Genomic DNA, 26,438 nt, shown 5'->3' with positions numbered 1-26,438 from the left:
CATTATTTAATTGCCTCCCAAAGTCTAAAATACAAAGGACCTTCACTAGGGGTTAATTTGGAGGTAAAATTGGAAACTTCTCTTCAGAGAGTTTTCTATTAAAGGTCATGGGTATCAAAATCTATTGTCTCACTTTAGATCAGTTATAAAGCTACTATATATAAGTCTCCTATATGGCACATTGTCATTGATTCCCACTTCAGTGTAATCAGCACTGCAGACACAGGAAATTCCTAAAATAAACAGCAGTATTCTCTACTTACTGCACTTAAGTACGGAGTCAGGAGCTCTGTATTTATATTTTAAGGTATTCATTACAATAAGTAATTCATTGTAATTTAAGATATGCATCATACTTGCTGTACAGCAAATTATTTTATTATCATTTCAATGAACTAATGTACTGTATCAAAATACAGTGTAGCTATGACAACAGTAATTCATAGTTTACCACAGTCTTTACCATTAAGCAAATTAAGTAATTTTGCTGAATTGTTTCTTGATAATAAAATGTGATAATTTGCAAGCAGTAGTGTTAGCATTTAGTGTTCTTAGAGCTAGGCCAGTGTCTTCTTTGACAATTGTAAATACATCAAAATATCTTTTTGGATAAAAACAGACCACACAGCTGGAAAATATAGTGCCTATTCTACTGAAGCTACTGAAGAACTCATGTGGTAACTGCTCCAAAGTTCTGGGCAAAAAACCCCAACAAAAATAAGTTAAAAAAAATCAAAATACTGTAGTAATTTTACCGACATGCAAATGAAAAATCATGCTAAAAAATCCCTTGTGGAAATGGATTGTTTTGATATATTTCACCTAATCTTATATATCTTGCTGAAAAAGATTTGGGAGTATGAAGATGGGAGTAGGAAGAATGACATGAAAAATATAAAACATATAGTTGCATCAACTTTTTTGACAGCACCAACTGCAATGTGTCTCCTGAAACCCAAGACAGCAAAAGGGGCCCAGAAGAGGAAGCTGCTTGCTGAAAACAGCTTCCCCAGTGCACTGGGACCTCCCAGGTTGCCATTTGGGAAATCATGCAGGCACAGCAGATGGACAGCACAGGATGAAGATGTTGGGAGGGCTACCTTGGAGCAATACAGAACTTCCTTGTTCTGGACTGCTTGGATGAAACTGGGCAAGCCAGACCTCAGCTGGATTTGAAACTGGTGAGGAACATGAGAAACAACCACATGAGCTTGTAGGGGAACAAAAGGAAGTCTGAGAAATAGGTTGTTGGGAGAGGCTGGCAAACCTCCATCCTTGTAGATACTCCAAATTCAACAGAACAAGGCTGTGAGTGATGTTATCTAATTTTTTCTTGCTTAGACTAGGACATTAATGATACCCTCCAGCAGCCTCCAGAAGTCTATTCTAACAAATTGCTGTGATTCAATGACATTATTTAATTTGCCTGCAGTTTTCTTCCCTGTGAATAAAAGAAGGGTGTACATAAGATGAAAAGCCAGAGGGAATAAAAAGTAAAAATTTATCTCATCTTTAATAATTTTCTCAAAGAAATAACACTGAATTTGAACAACAAAAAAATGCAAACAAATTATTAGACTGCTACTAATGCAGATTTATTTTCTCTTTCACTCTCTATCACCTGTATGATTCTGTAAGTCATTCACCCTGTTCTGATTTTTTCTTTTCACTGAAAGTAAGTGGCAATACACAGGACATGGAGATTTTGAGCCTTCACAATAGGACTTGTAGGGGCCCTTGATTTCATCTGATATTTCCCTGAGCAGAAACCTTCCACTGTATCATGGGATGGCACCAAACTGTAGGCACTATAATTTTTCCAGGTGCATGGTCCATCTGTTTCTCCCTCTTTGCCTCTTCATGGCTACCCAAAAAAGCGCAAGAATTTAGCACCATACACTTTTCAAGCCTGAGTAAGCAGCTTAATTATTCAGATAAAATAGCATTGATTTGAAAGTGTCTGAACAAATGAAATTCAGGCTTGCCAACCTCATTGAGAAGGACAGCCAACCTGCCGGGGGAATTTCCAATTGTGTTACTTACAGTTCTTGTTTCTCTCTTTTATTTCAGGGTCATTTTATGCAATACAGAGCAAATTCTGGCAAAGCAATCACACAGCTGCTTTTGAAATCAGAGGAAACTTTGCTAAACAGGCAGACCTTCAGCTTCCTCTGAATTCAAGAGCACCCAAAGACAATACATGAATCAGGGAAGTTGACAGTTGACAGTGATAAAAAAATAAAATAGTAGGCTAAATTCAGCACCTACTAAAATGAATGGGACAATTACGTCTGTGAATGAGCTGCCCTTAAACATGGAGTAAATATCACACTCTTTTGTTGACTCCTTCTTGGACCATAAATTCAAGTCTCCTTAATGTCATTATGTCATTCCACAGGCTCATTTTTTAATAAGCCATGCCTTGTTTTCTTCAGTGTTTCCAAGGGTAAGAATTTAGACAAAAGACAGTCATCTTCCACAGTAATCACTTGTATCATAGCAGTTATGCTACAAAATAGAGGCCCTATTATACTCCATTTACTAAATGTATATAGGAATCAAGTTCTTGGGCTATAAATGGACAGTATTACTCATTATGTTATTTGCTATAGTAGTTGAACACCAGTGAGTTGCAGATCCAACAAATATCCAAAAATGGCTATGCAAAAAGCCCTAAAATTAAGTTCTTGACAGATAATAACTAATGCTGTACACTCCTACTTTTTATGTTATGAACAATATGTACACTATATTTATGCAGCAGAAACCAGTATTTAAAACTCTTACATTTATCATAAAAATAGATTTTATTACAGAAAACAGTGCCTTGCCATAAGAGATTTACAACTGATTAAAAAGGATGGCTTGTCCTAAAACACTTACATGATTGCATGCAAAGAAAACAGATGGTCTGTGTAACAGTAATTTGATTTCTTCCAGTAAACATTACTCATGATGTAGAAAATGCTTATGCTGATCTACTCCAGAGTGATGTGTGCGCTTTGCCTCTCTCTTTAAATGAAGCCTGTAATTCTGTTCAAGAAACAACACTGCAGCTCTAGTTTCCCAACAAATCAAATAAAATCAGGTTGTCTAATGCATCATTCCTCACTTAAGAGCCTGACAACACAAAGATTAATTTTAACTTTTCACTCTCCCAAAAGTGCTTAACATAATGCCATGCTCCCTACTCATTTAGTCCTTTTTGTAACACTTCTTCAGGACAAAGAAAAGAATGCTATTTCTACTTTCATCTCTGAGAATAAGCCAAAATTCAATGTTTATTCTCTTCTGCTGCATCTAACATTCTTCTCCTTTATATAACTGCAGGAATACGAGAAGGAGGGAAAAGTCTTACTGGTAAGGTTTCGTCTGTCTACCTCAAATTTTGTTCTATCTCTTGGGTCACACCAAGAATGCTGCTCAGGGAAATTCAGCACCCATATTTCCCCTACCCAAGCTTTCTGCTTCCCAAACACCAGATGAAAATCTTCTTGCCTTTGTAAGGCAGACAGTCGTCATGGGGTTCTTTAAATCACTAAAGTTCTTGGAAACCAAACCATGGATGGGAATTCTGTCATTTGTTCATACAGGATCATGGTCTGGGGTGATAAAGGGTTCATGTTGCCTTTTACGGCTCTTTTTGCATGGGATGAATACAGACAGATCTTTCTCAAAGGTACAAATTTAACCCCTAAGAATGCATCCTTATATATTTTCCTGTATTTCACAGGGACTTCACACCTGAGTATGTTTCGTCATCTGCAAGTAATAATATTCCTGCTGGAATGTAACCCTATGTGTCATTATCTTGTCTTGTTTCATTACTGTTGCTTCACCTGACTGGCCTGGACTTATCCCAGCCAAATGAAGTAAGGGCACAATCCTATTAAATGCCTGCTGGGAACACCCTAAGCTGCTGCTCTTGTCAGTGGGAATTAAGGGTTCTCGGCACATTGTAACAGGTACTCAGACCCTTGAGAAATTGGACCCTTAATTAGATATTCCCTCATGACATTGTGTGATTATTTAATGTTCTGACAAGATGCCTCAGCAATCTCACAGGCCCTGAATTAACTATCCTAGAAGAGCTCTTTGCCAACTGCAATTCTGTGAAAGCTTTGTCATGCTTGGCCATGGAAGCAAATTGCATTTCGTGGAGCATATGAAATGATTTACCCAATGAATTGGCTGAATTATATATAACATGAGCTATTCGCCAGGCTTGACATGTCCAGTTTTAAATAGCTGTTCTTTTTTTGTCCCTTTCCTCTTCCCTTGTGTGTGCCCTGTCCTCCACTCTACCATGTGCACTTTTTATTGTCCCACTTGCTGGCAGAGCTCAGCAGCAGCAGCAGTCCTTGTGGTGACATGGGATGATTCATCACACAGTCTACATGAGGCAGATTAATACTGCCAGAGCAGTCCCTTATTACAAATTTCCTTTTCTGTGTCTGGCTCATCTGCACTATAATATTTGTTACTCACATGTAAATTTTCAGTTTAAGCCTATCCATCCAGGGGCTGCTGAAGTTTTTTAATCTGCATTGAAAAGTTTAAAAAAAACTCCGACAGAGTAAACATTTCTGCCTTGCAGCTGATGCCATGTTATCAAACACATCAATAAAAGCTACAGTAAGCATGAAAAACAGAGCATAAACAGACAGAGGAAGTACGCAATAACATAGTATATCTCATACAAGTGTACAAAACAATGGTCATCTTTTCATCATTCCCTACCCAAATCAGCTTTAGGCACAATCACCTTGGGGAAAGGACATAGCTTTAAATGTTTTCCATAGGAATTTAGCATTCTGATAACTAAAGCCTGATCAAGTGTGCAAAATTATGGTGATTAGCAACCAATACTCATCTCCCATCCACTTTGTAGAAAAGGAAGATAGAGAAGTATTTGGACCACCTACCCTAAATCCTGCACCACCCAAATACTCACCTCAGAACCAAGGACTTCAGTCAGCGCATATCAGATCCCAAAACTGAAACATGTGTTGCAATAAAAAATAGGAGAAACAATGACTGCCAAGAGAGGCATTAAATTACACTCCGAAGGTTGTGTTTTTAGGAAAAGTTTTATTAAACTTTGGACTTCTCCGTCCCTGCTGACTTGCAACCCACTTTATGAGACTCCTATGAAGATATAGCAGCACTTGTATGCTCTCTGCTGTGGCTTGTAGTTTCTTTGCTTACAACTGCTTTTTAAGAGATGTATTCAAATTCACTATTTGTGGTCACAATTTCTATTAAGTCTAAATCAAATAATTTGCAGAAATGCAGTCTCTCCCAGCCCTCCTCCCAACCCAGACATGGCTCTTGCTTTACCTGTTTATACTTAAGGAGTTTTTTCATCCTCATATTGTAAGTATTCCCACCACAAACACTTTTTTTTTTAAATGAGGCTTCAACACAACCTTAAATTGTGTCTCACAAGCACAATCAAATCCACTTCCACAAGGAGGAATCAAACTTCAGATAAATCATTCTACCAATCAGTTTCCATGATAACAAAACCAGGTCCTTGAGTGCTTTATGCATTCTGGCAAGCATCTGCTTTGCCAGGAGTGGATTAAATAACACTACCTCTATTATTCTAATAGTGTGGGAGATCATATAAAATATTTATATTGTGATCTGCAGGCAAAATGCCTACTCTAAATTATGCTCCACAAGCTCAGCAAGATATTATATTGATAGAAAAATACCTCAGTTTAAATAATTGGGCAATTTTAGTTATTCCTTATTCTATGAATCTCATGTAATTTTGCTGTTTCCCCCTTGGGAACGCTATCTATTTTAGTAAGTACCATTTTCCATGTTCAAGGGTTTCCTATGTACTAGTACAAATATCTCACCCACATAATACTAAATCATAGGGCAAGCAGAGAGGTAACTAGAATAAACACAAATGCTGTCAGTGCAGGTCAGTGTTCTGCCTGAGCTTCTTTATCGCACATCTACAGGCTACCAGACACTTTTTACTACACAGCTATGAAGAAATTTGCTTAAGGCTGAATTTTCATCTGACTTCCAAATTTGCAAACAAAGAAGGATTTTTTATTTGCAAAAACTGTGCTCACGAAGGCCCTTTGTGGAACCAAACTACATTGAAGGAATAATGGTTGCATAAATACCAAATATCATCTCTCTTCAGAGTCGTGTTTCTTGCTTTACTTTGATTACTCCAATTCTCTATGTGGTTATGTTAAGACTGCTTTAGAATCACAAGCTCATTCTCAAAGAAGTCACTTGTTTCAGCTGGCTGAAGTTCTAACTTGAATTTTGAACACAAGAAGTACTATATTTTCCCCATATTTCACGACTATACACTGCAGGACAGTTAGCACCAGATGTTGCATTGAGCTAAAAGCAGTGTATGTGTGCTTGTGATGTTCTGTACAGCCCCAGGACAATATAGTGTAAGAAAGAAGGGCATGAGCCATTCCTATGCAGAGTATTCCCTGGGTAGGTGCATTTTCACTCAGTTTGGAGCCAGTAATGACAGCTCACTGAATCCACACCTCTAACCCTCATAGTGCTTTGCTGAGTGTTAGCATCCTGGAGAGGAGTGCAGAGGGAAAGCAAAAGTGGCACGCTCAGACTGCGCACTGTGCCTCCCCCTTCACTGGCAGAAGGCATCAAAAGCAATCCTACTGCAGGTCCATGCAGCCTTTCACATGCTATGGGCAGGCATGGTCTTTGAAGATTGGTATTGCCTCTAACAGCTGAGATCATCTGTAAAGGACATGTCCAAGTTAATGGCATTTTTTGTGGCCTGGGGGAATCTTCTCCACAGGCTGTCATATGTGGTCTTGTCTGAAGTTAGAGTCAATGACTGCTGTAGGCTGGTCTTGCCCAGCTCAGTTCCCACTGTGCAATTTCTCTGACAAAACCAGCCTTACAATGCTGCTGCTGCTATGTAAGGTTCACCTCCTCCAGTGAATGGACATGCCTTGTCCTTCAGCTTTACTCCCATTGCTAAGGGCAGGCATGGACAAGGGCAGCAGGAGGAAGGGAAGATAGAAGGGTTTTCCTTGGCCCTCTTGCTCTTGTCAATTCTGCCTCAGATCCAGCCACACCACTCAGGAAGGACAGAGACATGGCTGCAAAGCCCATCTTTACCAATGAGAAACAAGGAATAAAGAATTGCCTGTTTTTCTTAATGCCTCCTCACTACATGAGTCTGCTCCCTTATTTTTGTCCTAGAAGGCCTTGTGTATTCTATTTGCCATCTGTTAGAGGTGTGGCAGTTATATTCTGTTAATTGGGCAGTTTTTCTTTATCTCTTCCACAAATCCAGTCTCCCTCTGGGGACACATCTGCTGTCAATGGGCCATTGAGTGTCACTGCATGACTGACAAAATAACATCATCCCATTGTGAGATGCTCTGCCCAGGAGGAGGAGCTAAGCATTCCTAACTGGATATAATCTGAGGTTTTGGGACAGCAGAACAGCCTTTCCACTGGATTCCTAGAGGAACAGCTGCCTTTTCTACTGGATCTTCAGAAGAAGACTACACCTTTCTACAGGATCCCTGCTCCAACAGAACCACACATGCCACTGCAGGACTGCAGCCACCATTCCAATTGGACTGCTACCAATACCCTGACCAACAGGGTATCAGGTTGTGTTCTGCCTCTGTCAGTGGTGTTTTGTATTACTGCATTGTTTATTTTATTTTTTATTTTCTTCCCTAATAAAGTACTGTTATTCCTGCTCCCATATCTTTGCCTGAGAGCTCCCCTTAATTTCAAATTTATAACAATTCAGAGGGAGGGGATTTACAGTTTCCAGTTCAGGGGAGGCTCCTGCCTTCCTTAGCAGACACCTGTCTTTTCAAACCAAGAAAATTTTGTAGGCACCTCTTACTGCAGTGTCCTCCAGCACTTGCTCTCCTACCTGTACCAACATATTTGTGAGTAAATATTTGCATTTCCCCTCACTGGTCTGATTTCTTCCCACTTTTTCAACCTGCTCCTCATACTGACCCTCATATTCCTACACTCCCATCAGTCCTTTTCTCTTTTTACTGTCTCCAGTAAAGAAATACAGCTAGAAAAGAGATCAATGAACATCCATAACCCAGTAAGAACTCATTCTATGTATTAGGTTTTCAAATGATATTTCAATACAAATTTATCACCTCCCTTCCAGTGGCTAGTAAAGCACTCAGGCAAACAGCACCCTCTCTAGCCTACTGCTTTAATGAAGCTTAAAATTCTTAAATAAAACAGAATCAGTTCTCAATCATTCCAAGTATAGAAAGCAGTTTTACACTACTTCTTTTTTTCCCAGCTACCATCAACTATAAATACACAGAAATTATCAAATTAATTTTGCTTATGACTCAGTAAAGACACACAATAATACATTTCTCAGTAAATGGCTTTTATTAAAGAAAACATAATGACAATAGAATTATCCAAGTACTTAAAATAATTAATTTTAGACTTGTTACATGACTGGGACCCTAAAAGCACCTCCTTCACTATCTTGGACACATAACAAGGAACAAGAGAAAACCCTCTTGCCTGCTTAAGCAAGCACTTGCCCTACAGCGAAATGAGAAGAGCTTCTCACATTAATGAGGGAATGCTTCCCAGCAGTCCTGCAGAAGTAGGAAGGTGTTTGATTTTCACTTCCATTTTACTCTAGATATGACTTACTCCACTTGTACAGACACAACCTTAGCATCAGTCACACTGTTGACTATTTCATGCTGTTTACCCCAGACAATAAGAAACTCAGGGTGTGACTGGAGTGTCCATAAGCCTGAAGCCTATATAAGAACTGCATTAAGCATAAAATTTCAGGTAGACTCCAGTAGTCTGATATTGTGTAAGCAAAAAAACAGCTGGCCTGAGAATGTGCAGTTCCACAACAGGATTGCACTCAGATGTGAAGCTGAGCTGTATATTTTATATTCAAACAGCTTTTTTGACATTTGGATGCTTTGCAGACCAAGGGGGCAGATATGAATTCAAGTCAAGCCAGGCACTTGTTTACTTTACAGCCTGTCCCAAGACAGAAAGGATGGTTGAAATTTTGTGTCTGCTCTTTTGAAGACCTGGTCAACAAATACAAAGGAGCAGATACAAACCAACCATTTGAGTCAGGACAGGTGTGTCAGACACAAAGAAGAAAGGTATTGTGCTTTGAATGTTTTTGCTCTATGACCTTTGGTGACAAAATGTTGCCAGCAACTGGCAAAATAAGAACAAAGTTCCCCAATAATGAGTTTAATATTAAAACTTGTTCAGAGAGAGTTTTTTTCGGTTCTCACTGAATGTCGTGCTTGGCTTTATGGTTTGTCACAGCTGAGATGATTCTTAATCAGAGCTCCTTTAAAAACACAGTGAATAGATAATAATATCTGGAAAACTAGGACATTTAAACTTTGATTCACATTGCACATCTCTCTAGTCTTATCATGCATTATGCATAGCTGTACTATATTTTGAAGGAAACTGCTGTGACGTGTTTTCAGAGTGAGATATATGCATGACTACAGTCCACAGCATATCAAGAAAACAGGATTCTGATCTGTAGAAGATGTTCACATAATTAGGCAAAACTGCAATACAGGAACATTTTGCCCCAAACCAAAAATATTTTGGGTTGATAATGAAACAGTTGGATTCCATATTAACACAAGCATATTTTGTGGGAGTGATAGTTTAGGTGCCTCAGCAGCACAGTGTCAAGGAAAATTAGTTTCCCTGAAACTCCAGTTTGCCATGTGAAATCTGTCATTGGAATTAATCAAACTCCAGTTAGTATGCAATAAAGATCCAGAGTTGCCTCCTTTTATTGTGTTAGTTTTGCTTTTTAAAGCAATGGTAATTATTGACAAATTGGTATTGACTCTGATCTCTTTAGCTGTTATGTAGATAAATTTTCATCGTTTTAATTTACTTGGCAGTGCTAATATCATATCCCCACTTTAATGATGTGCCTGAATTTAAAGATTCATAAATTCATTACTACAGTACATATCAAGGTTAAAAGAGGGAGAATTCCCTTATCAGTATGAAGGACCCATACAGTTTACAGCAATACTAGATGAAATTACCCTTTTGTCTTTCAATAAGCAGAAAACTCCTGCAGTGGCAAACGTTCATAATGGACTGTTTAATCTTGACAATCATCTGAAAAGCATCTAATTCAATTAAAGCTTTAGGCCAAAGTGATCTCTCTTTTAACAATTAAATATTTATGTTAACACACATATCACTTAATTGGCATAACATATCAAAGGATATTAAATGATTCTACAATGTGCAAGGACTAAAAAAAAGGTCTAGCACAGGTTTAAAAGTCTTTTCTCTATTAAACACTAAATAAAAAATTGCAAGAGTGAGAAAGGGCATCAAAGATGCAATAACAAGCATGAATTAAGAAAACTGAGAATTTAATGATCATTAGATCTATGCTATGCTAACTGCTGGCAGTACAAGCTGTATGACAAGACACCAGAACTGCTGTGCTCACAGAAGCCACATTAGCTAATGCTGGAATTGAGGGAAGGAACAGGAGCAGAGATTAGAGAGCTCTTAGACTCAACAGTAGGTCTGTGTATCCTTGGTCATTAATCATTGCTGAACACTCGATTCCAGAGCTGTGCCAAAGAAGCTATAAGAGGCACAATGCAATCTATGTCAACATGAACGCTATAACGAAACAATATTTAACAGCTTGCATCATCTCAACAAAGATCAAAAGAATGTATCACATTTTATTCAATTATCTGGCAAAGCCACACAGAATTTAAATATGAGAAAGTCACACTAATTGGAAACATCACTTTCAGGCTTTTTTATGCTTTCTTCCTAGGGAATTAGAACATATCTGTGAAGGGGAGGAGGTGAGAATTTGTCTGAATAGTTGCTAAAATTAACTAAAATGTGCAGTTATAGGCCATCTCTTCAGTTAACAAGGATTACTGACACCATTTTATTTAGTGAGAAGTTGACTTCTACACTACCAAGCAGCTCAGTGAGGAACATTCAAGCAATTTAATGGGCAAAAATAATAAATTAACCTATTACATGCTACTTTTTTTGGTCTTACAGGGTCTTCTGTTAAAACAATTTTAAAAAATTTCTCTATCAAAGGTAAAATTTAAAAAAAAATTAACTTTTGTAGTCAGTCCCTTCAAGGGATTAGCTGTGATGTAGATATGTGTGATTACCCATTTATATAGCCATTTGGAAGTGTAAAAGCTGTTCATTGATGTTGCAAATATTAGCAAATAAAGCCTGTTTAAGCTAAAGTGTCAACACTTTAAGCTGGCATGAACAGATGCTGCTACCAAATGTAGCCCTGGATCTCTCAGCTAACATTGCTGCCTTTGTGGGTGTAACCCAGGCTGGCTCCTTCCAGAAACACTTGTGGTAACACCAGAGAAAATACAGGCTGAGAAATAAAGCTGTTGGGTGGAAGGAGGGCAGGATCTCATCCTTCAGTGGCAGTAGAAGTTCAAAGTTCTTGATCTCACGTCCACCCTCTCCCCTAGAAGCAGAAAAGCAAGCAAACCCAAAACCAGAGGATCTCTTCATTCTACATTCCAGAATTATTTGCCACAACCAACCAAGAGTGTACTTCCAATTATTTGATAGTGAAAGAAGAAAATATGACACCTTGTCAGAAATTACAGTAACAAACATTTTAGAATTAAGCCCTTCTTAGAGGAAAGCATGCCAAAGGATAAGTAAGAAATATCTGGCAAACAAGGAGGATTGTGTCTGTGAGAAGATAAGGGAATTTTAAAAATGGAGTTGTGCTGGGAAGAAACAAAAAATGGAGATACAAGGTGCAAATCTCCTAGGTGTAACATCCCAAAAATGAAACATAAAGTCACATCATCACTAGTCATTACTACTCGTTATTATATATTTTACCATATACTTTCCAGAAATACAGTCTGTGTGCTCTACCAAGGGCTTATCTTCAAAATTATGTCAATATCTAGTATTCATCTCAAACTTCAGTGAGTTTGGAAAAGCTTGCTCCTTATACACAGCCTGATCACTACTACACTCATAAGCACTTTTACAGGAGCTGCTGTTTATGAATCTTTCCAATGCATTTCTTTGCACGTTCTGTTGACTATTTGCAATGAACTTTCTCACTATTAATTACTCTAAAACAGATTATATTTTATTCACCGGGGTTCTAGGGCCATGTTTTACAGCTAAGAAAAACAATTTTTTCCTCTGGCCACCTTTAGAAACAAAAGGAAGTATACGCAAAAGATTTATTCAGGAAACTTCAATCTAAGATGTACCGGGCAGTTGGTGAAGGTTTCCTCAGAAGTATAATGTGAAATGGCTGTACTTGGTCACAATGTATGGTTCAGTACTCTGATAATAGGTAACAACAGATATTTGTGGTGATAAAACAATTATAAATCAGTCAAATAAAGAAATTTTGTAACCATCATGTTTGGGACTTTATGAGCCTGGACTATTTTATCCTTATTCAGTCTTGAGACATTACTTTAAAACATTTTTTTAAAGTAAACATTGAAAACACACTAAGTTTCAGCAGCTAAAATAGTGTAGAAATTAGAGTATTTCTATATGTTCTAAAAATTCTGCAACTTCTTTTGACGACTTCTGTTTCTTTTGTTATCAGAAACACTGAACACTTGGTTTTATTTAACAGTACCATTTCATATTCAACCATATCATATCTCGGTTTTCTTTTTTTGAAGTTGAAAAACTAGGCAATAAAATAATATATGATATTCAGTCTCAATAAATTCAAATTAATGTGTACAGAGAAGTAAATGCCTTTTTTTGCTCTTCAAATACCCTGCTAGGTTTGAACAAACTATTTTTGTTGATGAAACAGCTCTCAAAATCAGCATGGACATTTTAGTGAAAACATCTAGTCAGTTTCAGTGTTGGTCAAAAAAGCAAATATATCAGTATTGATAACCTGTGAAGGAACAAAAAACAAAACAGAAAACAGATTTTATCAACTAGTAATAAAGAAATAATAAACTAATAATAATATGAATAATATAATTATATCAAAATAATTTTGTAATATTATTAATATTGATATTAATATTATTGTTATTATTTGGTTTTGTTACTATGCTAATGTAAACAAATAGCATGGCTCCATGTCTCCACTGATTCAGAGAGTTCTGCTCTACATTCTGTGAGAAAAAACAGAGTAAGACACAATAAGGTATATGTTATACACTACAGCAAACAGGGATCACAACAAGTTGTAAGACTGGGCCAACAGGAATTGAATCATATTTAGCAAAGATATTTATAGGATCCTGCATCTGTGATGGAATAATCCTGAGTAGCAGTCCAAGGAGTGACTGGCTGAGCTGTGCATCCTTGCAGCAATGAAACCAACCTGGGGCCTTGACTGTAGCAGCCAAAGTAAACCCAGCAGATGAAAGTTTGTCACTGCTTTGTTTAGTATTTGTTGGGTCACACTTGGAATATTGTGTCCAGTTCTGTACTCCCACTTCAAAAGAGACACTGAAGAACTGGAGATGGTGCAGTGAAGGGCCTATAAGCTGATGCCCGTTGAAAGGTAAATGGAATTCAGTTTAATCAGCTGGAAAGGAGGGGGGAATCTAATCACATACTTTCAATATGTGATTAGAATACCTAGAGAGGGAGATATCTATAGAGAAAATAGAGATACTCTTTTTACAAGGACACAGCAAGAGGAAAAGAAGCAATGAGCATCACTTGTTTCAGAAGGCAATTTCATCAGACTACAGAAAATAGTTCTTCACTGTGAGAGCAGCCATATATTGGAACAGGTTGTCTAGAGAAGTTGTGGAACCTCCCTTACTGGAAGTAATTCAAGATTTGTCTTGTTGGGCCAATGGATAACTTAATCCAAACTCTTTCTGTCAGCTATAGGTGGGCTCAGATGACCTCCAGAGGCTCCTTCCAATCTAGAATTTTCCCTGCTTCTAGATGGGAGGGCAGCAGGTGCAATGAAATTTCTGAAGCAGCTTCCACAGCAGGCAAGAAGTAGCAGACCAGCACTTTTTAACAATGAAAAGACAGAGGACAGAAAGAGGGGAGACTGAGGTTTACAGGATCATGAAAGATCCAGAGAAGATAAATAGGGAACAGAAACTCAGCCTTTTCCACAGTACAGGAAGGAGGGGATATAAAATGAAATTTTCAAAAGGAAGGCTTGAAAAACACCAAAGTACTTTTACCCACAAAACATAACTGACCTGTGAAACACACTGATTTATATCTTCTGGGTATCAAAAGAATAAAGGGAATCAAAAAGGACATGCTAAAACTAGTCCATCAAGGGTTGTTAATAGGAGAGCTGCAGAATCAAACACTGCACAGGATGTCACCAAGTGCAGAAATGACAGAACACAGAGATTATATGACAAGACTCATGGGATGGTCTCAGGCCTTTTCTGAAAGGATTTCACATATTTGGAAAACAGAAGTAAATGGGAAAAACGCTTCTCATTTTACATTAAAAAAAATTCTGATGTCTTCACTGCCATGTCTGAATCAGGCCATGTTTTGGTGTTGTTGTTGTTTTTGTTGTTTGTTTTTTTCTCTGTGTTTGTTTGTTTGTTTTTGGCTTTTTTTCTCTCTCCTTTTTTTAGTTGTATTTTTTTTAAGATTTCCACTAAAAAGCTTAATTCTTTTCCTGAGGTCAAAATTAAATCCCACTAAATAAATGAAGTTTCTAAGCTCTTGGATAGCTGACTACATGACAACCACCATTTGCCCTATTTTTCTTTTTTTAACTGATGCTTGAAGCACTGAGATGGAAGAAGGATCATGCATATGATTACAGCAACAGTGGGAATTCTCCTGGCTTTATAAATGAGAACCATGGCTTACCACAGGGAAGCCACAGAATGCCTTAAGGCCCTGACAGCAGCAGCCTGTCTTAAACCTGCTGTGCAGCAGGATTTGTTTCTTAAAATCCACAATTTACATCTTTTTGCTGGAAGGGAGCTTGCACATTTTCCTATTAAAAAATAATAATAAAAAAAGCAGTAAAAGTGTAGATTTTATCAGCAACCTTTGCTAAGTGTTTGTTTCTTTCTTCTAACTGAAAGGCTCCAAGGGAAACCTGACTCGTTTAAAAGTGAAAGATGAGCTCCCATGAATTTCGTTGGGAGCAAACAGACCAGAACATGATGCTGCAATGCTGCCCCATCACAGCAGAGCTCTGGTTGGTTCACTTTCCCTGTCACACAAACTCACAAGTAGCTAAGGGTAGCTAAGTTGCTCAGCCACATCAAGGAGGGTGCAGGACAGGACAGCCATAACACATACCTTCATTGGGATCAAAGTAAGAATGTCAACTGTTTTAATTTCAGCAATAGTTTCCTATTCTAAATGTTTCTATGAACTAATGCAGGGTAGAAGTACTGATATAAAAAATTCCTTAGGTTTTGACATATTGCTAACATTAAAGACTGGCCACTAAAATCGTTACTTAAAATATAATCTGTTTCTGAGAGGCCCAGATTTCACTGCTGTGTTTTTTTTTTCTGCAATGAAGTGCCAAAATCAAATTAGGATGATACACGACTTTCTATGTTCACAGACATGCTGGCCCAACATTTTAACTGATTTTAAGGCTGTGCATTACAATCATTCTGTCAAAATATTGATAAGAAATTCAAATATCCAGATTTGAGTCATTACAGCACATGGCTCAACCACTTGCTTCCCAAAATAAATAGCAAAGAATTAAGCTTCTTTCTGGTTTGCTTTTTGAAAGTCCTTAAAAAAAATCAGAGGTCAATCAATGTGCCTGTTCATATATAAATGTCTCGTTTATCAGATCCATTGTGAAGTATCATTTCATTCTTTTGTGATCAAGTGCTGATTCTTGAAAGGATTCAATTCTGTTAATATAAAAATCTCTCTATGTTCAATGAAAAAGAAACAGATTTTTTTTGCAGATGGTTGTAAGCAATTGTCTAAGACTGCTGAAATTTGGTTTATTTCAAACCACAAAATTAATTTCCTATTGTAGTAATTTTCAAACTGTAATTTATCAATTTCTTTTCATTTGTGACAGTCAATTGTGAATTCAGCAGAGATATTCTTTGGTTTGCCTTGGTTTCATCATAGAAGGAATAAAGTTCTGTTTTCTGGTATGTTTGATTAGGCCAAGGAACTGGAACAAGAATGTACAGCAGATTATCTGGATTTTAAATACAAAGGGAAAAAAAGAGCCCTCCAACCATCCAACTCCACACACTTGAATAACAATGTTTATCTGGTGAGATTTAATGTAGAAGTAGCAAATGTCAAATTATGTAGATGACCATGAAAGATTGGTATACGGGGCAATGGATTTTACAAGATTTTTTTAAAATCTAGGAGAGAAAACCTTAGAATCAATAGATTAAATAATGTTAATTGAATGCATGCACTGTTTTAAAACGTTCTGCTCACTTAAAAAATTATGAATCAGTGATAGAATAAATAAATATACTATATCTTATATTCTTCATAAATATAAAATAGATAAATATACTCTTTAGACAAATGAAGAGAACAATTCACTAATCTGAAATGAAGATCCGTTTAAACTGACCACAAATTATTCTCTAATGAATTGCATTTTTTCAGAATAAATAAACCAGATTAGCATTATTCTAATACAGTTTCAAATACCTTTGCCCCCATTTTGTTGTTATTTGGCATACATTTGACAAAGTGGAAAAGGTTTGTTGATCTATTTCATTGAGATGATGAGCTATTATAAGCAGATAATCAATGAGTTTCAGATATAGTTGTCAGCTTCTTAAACACAAACAGAATATCAAACTTTGGAGAAGAACAGAACTGATGTTATTATACTGTGATCCTAAGTCAAGTTTTTTTTCAGTCATTATGAATATAAAAACACAAAATAAAATTACTGAGTGCTCTACAGCTGCTGCACCTAAAATACTCCAAGGTGCATTTTTTTTTGTCAAATGGCTTTTAAAATCCATCTATATTGCAGTAATGGAAGCACACAGCAATTAATCACAAGCTAATTTTTGAAATGGAAGGCCTAGAGGATAAAATACCAACTTTTCCACTAACATCAACCTTGTGTACATATTGGCAACTGGCATCCACAACATTCAACACTACAAAATGCTACATTCCCTCATCATTTTTTCTCAAGCTGGCAATCTGTGCCTAACACAAGGACATATGAGTCAGCAGTTCATTTGCATGTTGCCCCAGAAGAAAAAAAAATTGTTATTTTTGTTTGGGTTTAGAGCTGTTTGTAAGGAGACTAAAAAGGGAAAATTATAATCAGGCTTGATTACTCTAAAACAACGGGTTCATTCAGATCATACACAATCAGTTTATCAGACCTGAAATGCTAGCATATGAAAATGTATGCATGGTTAATGTGTAGTATTTCTAGCTATTTTACTTTCATATTTCAACTAGGACACTATATTGTGAATGTTGAAAGATTTTTGTATTCAAAATTGCATTATCAAAGAGATAAAATTCTGATCAGTGTAAGTTAAATGCCTTAGTACATGGATTAGGTTGGTTCCTTTATCCAGCGTAACTGCAGGAGCTAATCTCTTTTCAGGACAGATCCTACCTGCATGCATACAGAAATCTACAGCATCTAAAATTCTACCTCATCCTGGCCTGTTTGCAACTCAGCATCCTGACATTTCTTATGGGATTTCATGTTTTCAAACATGATAAGGTCAATCCCCTCACACCATAAATCAGAGGAACATACAAAGTGAAGAATCTGAGTGGGAACACTCTTACTTCCCTGTCTCCTGAGCTGGTTCTTTGCAGTTTCTAACAAAATTAAATCCAGTCTTGCTGCACAGCAAGAAATGACCGTATGAAATAATGTGGTGGCACACTGTCTGGGAGTGCAACATTTGGAAGAGAAAATAGTGCATTTTCCCAGATCTCTCAGCTATTTGTTGTTTGGCTGTGCTTTATCTTCACCACTTCCCTTCTCTGGTAACCTGAGGCTGGAGCAAGACAACAGGCTAACTTGGCCATGGCTATCAGAAATCATGCCTGGACTCAGACCACTGTCTGATATATAAGTAAATTGTTCTGATCAGATTTTCTTGCCTGACTGACCTTGCTTTGTTTTCAGATCTCAAAGTTTTGCTCTATTCCAGTTACAAATACCTTTTTGGCTACCAACACTTACAGCAGATCACTCAATGCTCTTGAGTGTAACCTCTTGCTTTTTCTCACCTCAAATCATATCATGCCATGCTCTCTTAGTCAACAAACGTGCTCCAAATTCAGTTCTACCCTTCTTCGTTGGGCTGAGCTTACTTCCTCCTCCTACAACAGAGGGAAACACCAGGGAATTGTTAATTTCCTTCCTTTTTGTGTTAAGGGACAGAAAGGAGAGCAGGATACATGCTAGCCTTTGGTCCCAGGATGTGGGATATCACAGCACAGCAGTGTTAGGTTAAATGCAGCTTCTTTCATTCTCTCTAAATATATTTTGCTGCACAAGGGAAGAAGAATACGTATAATGTGATTTAGATAGATTATTCTAAATACTGCACTGTAATTCAATTTTGCAGTCATTCTGAGCCCTTCTTCCCAGACAAGAGGTGATCCTCAGAAGCATTTGTGATTTACATGCTAAAGTCAGTGACCTCCTGCTTGTCAGAAAAGAGACCAGATCCCACTTCACTTTCAGATTCTTACAAGCTGGCAAACAAGCTCTCTTCTATGTCTATTGATAATATGCCAGCAATATCTAAAATTATTTTAATTCTAGATTAGGGAGTCACTGCACATATGTTTTAGGAAGAAAAATATATTTTAATGTAACCCAACCTGCAGAAAATGGTTTGCTTGGTTAATTTTAATAAAAACATCACTTATCTTGTCCCAAGCACCTCACACTCTACTAAGAGGTGCTCTTCTATATTGAGGAAGAGGAAAAGAGGGCTTTTTCTTCCTTTGAAGTAGATTTAAGTAGACTTACTTTTCCACAGAGAAACAAGCAACATATCAAACAAGTAGACCTGCTTCTAAAAAAGCTAAAAGATTCTAAAGGTTCTAAAAATTGCCTGAATCGCCTTCCTTTGCCATAAAATTAGCGAAAGCAAGTGCAAGGGTGAGAGATACAGACTAAGCCCTGAGAGATAAATTTATCTTTCAAAAAACAAAAAATGGGCTATATGAAGCTAGAAGCAATGGTGAACCATGAAAGTTGAGTGCAAAAAACTGACTGCCCAGCAGACATGGAAGTAAAAATATGAACTATGACAAAGGTGGAATTGTCCACTTTTCAACATTATGTGGCCACTGGTTAAACCCTTTCTGTTGCTTCCCATTCAAGTTGATGATATGCATCAAATAAGAAGAAGTTGAGTTAGGTCATAAATATTACATTGCAAAACAGAAAAAAGCAATAACATTTATTACCTCTATTTCAAAAATCAATAACCATAATTTGACCTACGAGAATGTTCAGGATTATGCTTCTAAGATTTGATATAAATGTCCTGAAACTGCCTCAAATTGCAAGTGAATTGTTACAGAGATAAAACCTCACTGAGGTTTCAAGATGGAAGTATGGCAAGAAAAGGTGTCAGAATTGAACTCCTCACAGTCATATTTAATAGGATATGGTGAAGTCAGTGTTTCTATCAATAACTTCAACCAACTTATAACAAAGACAAAATGAATAATACTTATTCATTTTCCAATGGCAGTAACACAGAAAAAAGTTTTGCTTGAGTAAATAACATCCCTGATTTTGCCTTCAATATACTACTAGAGCTTTAAGGCTTCCTATTTAACAGGATGTGTGGGTTTTTTAGTAGTGACATAAAAAACATTGGAATTTTGTGCCATTTAAAAATCTAATTTCAATTTGAATTTTATTTCCTGCTAGTAAATCCAGAATAACACTTTTAGGTTGTTTGACAAAACTATAAAACTGCCCACACATATATCAACTGCTCCTCATTAAGAGATGCTGTCACATCAGCCTTCCTCTCCCCCCACAGAACAGATGTAATGTCATTTTACAATATCTAATTCTAAGTTAGCAACATCAGTAAGGCTGAATTACGAAATCCAAGCAGTTGTTGGCAGACAATATAAACAATTTGTCTAAACTGTTTTCCCACCGATACACTTCTAATTCCTTTCTCCAAAACCCCTCACACTTAATCTGTGATTTATTCTCCAGAATACTGCTTTGAAATCAATGTATTACTCCATTTTGGGAACAGGAGGAGGTGAAGCATTGTTTATGGAGTTTCATTTAAATTTAACATTTTAGGGAATTTAGGTCTCAGTGCTGCTTCCACTGAAGTCATTGGGAGTTTCAATACTGATACTAGTAGGACTAAAAAACTACAGGATTGAGATGGGACAGGTTTAGATTTCCAGAATTACATCCTTCACTCCTGATGAATACAGGTAGAAAGTGGTCAGCTCATCAGAGCACTTCCATTGCATAGCAACATACAGGGATATTCACATACTAAAGCCAGAGATGGTCATGAACAGAAAAAGATTAAGTATTTATTTATATAAATATTTCTGTGCACCCTTTCTTCCACCAGATTTGTTTTAGGGACAGAATGACAAAATGTTGCTTGGTATTGTACTCTCTTTTGGAAATTGATATACTCGAATATATTGGAATTGCTCTGAAATGGAAACTACAATTTCCAAAGTGTTCTGGGGAGGAGTAACTGCCAAAAACACTTTGCCTTGGACTGTTACTGCCAGCCTGTAATGTTGGAGAAAGAAACTCTAATCTTTATTAGAGTGGCAGAATTTCATGTAGGAACTCCACGAAGACATTAATCTGAGAACAAACTGACATTTTTACCCAAGTTGTCCACTCAACATCAAGTTTAAAATAAAGATTCCTCTTTTGGCTTTTCCAGGCTTTGGATGACTTTCATATCCAGTACAAAAGCAGTCAAAAGTCACTGCACAATCTGATAGCGTTTGGTATCTGTCTCCCCAGGCCCTTTTCTTAAATTAATTCTCATCTGTATATGCATTAAAATAGATTTTCTTATATTGTCCCCAGATTCATGATAACTATGCAAATATGCAACATTATTGCAATGTTTTTGTTTTGGCTTCTGATTGCAATCAATTGTTTATCTTTTTCATTGTCTGTTGAAGCAGCACGTACTCGACCTAACAAATGTTTCTATCTAGTAACAGGCAACAATCCACTACAGGCAGATTTAATTTTGGCTGTCAGAAGCAATGCTGCACCAAATTAAAGCACTCTCCATGCAATTTTTAAGCATGATAAAAAATGCTATGCACTGGGTTTTCTCTTTTCACATGTAGATAATTTTTCAGTTCCAAACTTAGCAGGGGTGCAGATTGTGACCAGGGATGTGCATACATTAATTTGGAAACAGTTGTAGATCTCAGGTCCAGAAAACAGAAGAAAAGAATCTGGCCTTCTTCCTCAATAAAAGAGGAAGACTCTTTCAGTATTTCCAGAAAGGAGCAGTGACTGGGACCATAAGCACCTCCATCTAGGTAACACACAGACAGGTTTTCATATCCTTGTGCCAGGCTTCTTCTTTGGCCCATAAGTCAAATTTGATCTGTGGGAAAATGGCCACTGATTAAGATCACTGTTTATACAATGATGAACTTGGAAGAACCTATGGAGATACTCATCACAGAATCACAGAATAGTTTGGGTTGGAAGGAACCTTAAAGATCATCTTGTTCTAACCCCACTGTCATGGGAAGGGAAACCTTCTGCTAGACCAGGCTACTTAAAGTCCCATCTGACCTGGCCTTGAACACACAAACATTTCAAGGATTGGTCCCTGACCTATATAGAGCATATATTCTTTCCCATCTGCCTGTCCTCCAGAAACAGTCCTGCACTCTGAATTTCTCTTCTCACAAGTCAGCCTGCCTGTTTCAGCTCTGTTCTCCAATTGCTTTGCTACTCAAGTGCTGCCACTGTAAACTCTAGCACGAACACCGGAGTGTTGCTTACTCCCTCTGTCTGCTCCTATCTATGTCACCTCTGAATTGGACCAGTTGTATCTGTTAAGCTCTAAATGCTATTTTGGGAACATCCCCTACTTTGCTGAGTTCAAGAAGCCAACTGTAAAGTATCCACTGTAGAGAATGCTTCATTCACCTTTCAAGCAGAATTTTCCCACCGCCCCTTCACTAACACATTTTGCAGTTCCCTACAATACATGATTTCTGACACAATCAGTTCTAACCTTTAAAGGCAACTCAGTGAAGAAAGGTCTAAGAGGCACAGAAAAAAAGCAGCTCTACTATACCCTCCATGAGGAATATAGTGTGTAATAAAATGTTGAGGATTTCTGCAAGTTTTCCATGGTGGGAAAACTGGGAAACCTAACCACCACGGGAAAGGTATGGACAAATCCAGCTAATCTAGTCCAGCTTCACATGGTTCTCTTCTGTGTGACTTTGAGTCTGTAGTTTTGCTGTACTACAGGAGTAATCAATGAATAATCTACTGTAAGACTTAGTGCACCATTCCTTTGTCCTCTAGTGTTACTACCTCATATGTTGAGAAGAATGGGGAATATTTTCTTTCTGGAGCATTATTTTTAATGAGTGTCATGTTTGTGGCTTAACAGCATGTTTTGGCTAGTTGATTCAAGAGGAAAAAAAAAATCAGTTTATCGTACTTCATTACTCTTCAACCATGGCACATCACATCTGTGATTTTTTTCCCCTAATTCCCAAGGTCTACTCCTCAATTGATAATTGATTACCATTATTATAATTGATTGCTCGATTTTGTTTTCATATAGACAGCTATTGTGTTTGCACAAGTATGTGTTTGTATGTGTATGTGTGTGCATTTATATATAACAATAAATACTGTTCTTAACACTTATGTCGTTAGCCTAGATTATCAACATGTTTTTTTAATAAGGTAATATTTCATAAGTTTAAAATACTGAAAATTCTTAAAATAGAAGCTACAACAGAGGCATTTTTCTAGCTCTGTCAGTCTTGTCACTCATGTAAAGGGGCAATATCATGTTTAGTATGTCACCTGGAGGAAAGAGTTACTATTCATTAATAGGTACTTGATTAAAAAAAGTTAGAATTTTTTAAAATTATAATTTTACATATTTTAAGTCTCCTGAAGCCAAAAATATATTCATTAGAACACCATGAAAGTATTCCATGGGAACAATTACATGTAGTGAGCATTTCATATGCCCAAACCCAAGAGAAATGGTTGATGCTGCTGTCAACAAAGGTTTTTTGGGGCTACTGTTTGTCCAGTGGAGGAACTTTCTTTCACCAGAAACTGATCGATAACTTTTACTAATTTATGATTACCAAAACCATAGCAATTATGGGACCTAGTCATTTGCTTTACTTCTCCTGAAGGAACAGAATGACAATTGGGTTCATTGCACATGGTTTTGAGTGCTTTGATGTGCAGAGGTAAACCTTATGTTCTTTGTTAACCAATTCCTGGAAAAAATGGCATCCAGCATTTAATGGTCAGAACTGGTGTAAAATGCAGCTATTTCTTTCACAAAACGGTGAGATAGCACATATCAGGTTCTTTGATCCTGTGGCTCCCTGAGGTCACCTACCCAATCATTAAAAACCTTTTTTAGATACCTTAGATTCCCCTTGAAGATCTCTTGTGTAAGCTGTAGTGAAATCTGATCTTGTCTAGTTAGTAGATGGATCACAGCCCAAGGTCACGTTTAATGTTTGAAGGCCAAGATACAGATGGATAATAAGACATAACATGTAATGAGATGGACAGTGTAGGGCAATTAGGAGTTGACTGTAGAGCACAGACCTCCTCCAGGTTCCCATGAGTGCTTCTATAGAGGCTTGAAAAGCAGCAGAGACAGGGAAATGGATGAACTAAAAAATGAAAAGAAACACGTGGAAGGTTTTCAAAGACCTACAGGAAACTCAGGAGCCTATTCATTGGATACAAATCTCAGTGAAGATCAGAGAGGTCTAATTCATCCTTTTGTCTTTGAAAACCTCCCATGGTAAGCCAAAAAAATCCCAACCTGAAAGTCCTTAAGACATACTACTTGAATGAAAAAAAATTCTCCTTGGAAGAAAGAAAAGAATTCTCTGGACTTTGTCAGTACATAATTTTCCAAGGGAAATATCTTGGATTCACAACAATGAGAATAATGTCTAGCCTTCTGATCTTGTGGGAAAAAAAAGTGGCCTGTGACCAAGACCAGAAAACTGTGAGGATAAATGCCTGTAGTCACACTAGCTAGAGAACAGACTGCTACAGCTGGGCTACTTCAAAAGGCAGGCTTTAAGTGGCATCTAAAGATTTATGGAAAAGCACTGCATTACTCTGGTTTAGCAAAGAACCTGCCTTTCAAAGATTTTAGTGTTTCTCTTCTGGTGCATAACTAAACTGCTCCCTTCAAGAAGTGATATACTGACTTTAGACAGAAATACAATCTTAGAAAATAACGATTTATAAGAAATGCCATGTATCAAGCTTATATTGACAGCATCAATAGCCGAGTCACATTGGTAAAGAAGTCTGCTGTAGAGGAGTTCAACACAGAATTGCTACTGCCACATAAATTTCTTAGTCTGATTTCTTAGCAGCAGCTAAACCAGCAAAGACTTTAGTTTGAAAGACACCATGAAGAGCAATGACAAAATGGATGTTCTGCGTGAGTAGCTCTACCCCTCAAAATCCTGGGAATTGTGAAATTTCAAAGGCAGTTTTCATTACATTATCTTCCCCTTCCATCTCAAGAGAGTAATTTCTTTGAGAAGCACAGTAGTATACAGGTAAGATTCTCTGAACAAAGGCATCCCATTTCAGAAGATTTGGCTTTGAAAGAAGATGAACTGGACCAAGACTTTTGCTTAGGCTTTAAGTGTCTGTAATTGTTAGCAGGAGATCAGCTCCAAAGTTCATTAATGAATTTTACAGAAGCCAAAAAAAGGAAGAAAAAAAAAAAAAAAAGAAGATGGGAAAATTACACTTATGAGGTACTCCTCTGCTCTCTGGAGTTAATTTGTTAATTTAAAAATACAGCTGGTACATTAGATGCTAGAATAATGTATAATAAGTGGAAGAGATTCTGCAGATATATTTACCCACAGTATCCTTTCAGTCAAGTAAATACTAATAGAAACATCATAAACATGTGTTACAGATGAAAATATATAGAGAAGCCCTTTGAGAATCTTTTCTTTTTCAGGGACATTCAACAAGGTGCAGGAACTCAATGTTATCTTTTCTTTGACATGTGACAGAAAAAAAACCTGGCCATTTACTAAAGGGAACTGAAAATTTTGATACTCCAGAATTTTATACCTCCAAAAGATTCTCCTGAAAACTATGCTAAGGCACATGGAAAGCAAGATGATTTGTGACAGCCTGCATGGTTTTCTTAGGGCAAGTCAAGTCTGACCAAGCTGGTGACCTTCCCTGATGGGAATAAGTATTGGTGGAGGAGGGAAGAGCTACTGACATCATCTACCTGGAACTGTGCAAAGCATATTACTATTCCACAGGACATCCTGTTTCTAAACTGGAAAGACAGGGATTTGACAGACAGGCCACTCAGTGATAAGGAATTGGCTTACAACAAACAGCAAACTCAAAGACTTGCTGTTTGCTGTCATCTTATTGCAGGGGTTCCATACTGTTGTCTGCTATCACAAAAGTTTCTTACTTTCTTGGTGTTTTCTCACGAGCAGTTCCTCCAAGTACTGACTCTTTCTTCTTCACAAAGCAGCCAACTGACTCCAATTCCCTCTCAACCAGCCATCCCACTCTTTTATAGTGCTCTGCTTCTCATTGGTTACACCTGTGGCCTGTTAAAGTCAGGCCTGCTCCTAATCTTTGATGATTGGCCCAGCTGCAACTACTTAGGGGTGAGATTATTTTCTACACTATCTTTATTTTCTTATATTCTATCCCCCTACAGCTGCTAATATCTCGATGTCCAAGTGGAATCCAGTGATGAGTGGTATCCTCAGGGATAGGCATCAGGACCATCATTGTTCAACATCTTTTGATGATGAACAACTTGACTGCTGGCAACAGGGACAGTGGTATTGAGTGCATCCTCAGTAAGTCTGCCAGTGTCACCAAGCAGCTGATACACTGATGGGTGGCAGCCTTGACAGGCTTGGGAGGCGATGCCTTGCAAACCTCATGAAGTTCAAAGAGGCCAAGTGCAAAAAGTCTCATAAACATATCACATGATCCTGGGAGAAAGGGAGAGAGGTGTTTGCACTTTGAGCAATGCTTCAAAGATGAGACAATAGGAGAAGTTCCTAGCTCTGTGTGAATTGTGAAGGAATTTGTTAGCTGGCACACACTTGAGTCACAAGAGCTTTTCCTTGCTAAACCCTGGGGGCTTTGTAAAGCTTAAATTGCTCCTTACTTTTGAACGGAGCAA

General features: G+C 37.5%; 1 protein-coding gene across 1 annotated transcript in view; it reads right to left on the bottom strand.

The window, feature by feature from the left end:
• Positions 1 to 26,438, bottom strand: part of LOC115912108 (poly(rC)-binding protein 3-like) — a 484,737-nt gene that overhangs the window by 380,950 nt on the left and 77,349 nt on the right.

Source organism: Camarhynchus parvulus, chromosome 2, assembly GCF_901933205.1.
Source record: "Camarhynchus parvulus chromosome 2, STF_HiC, whole genome shotgun sequence".
NCBI lineage: Eukaryota > Metazoa > Chordata > Aves > Passeriformes > Thraupidae > Camarhynchus > Camarhynchus parvulus.
This window is presented reverse-complemented; position numbering and strand designations above follow the sequence as displayed.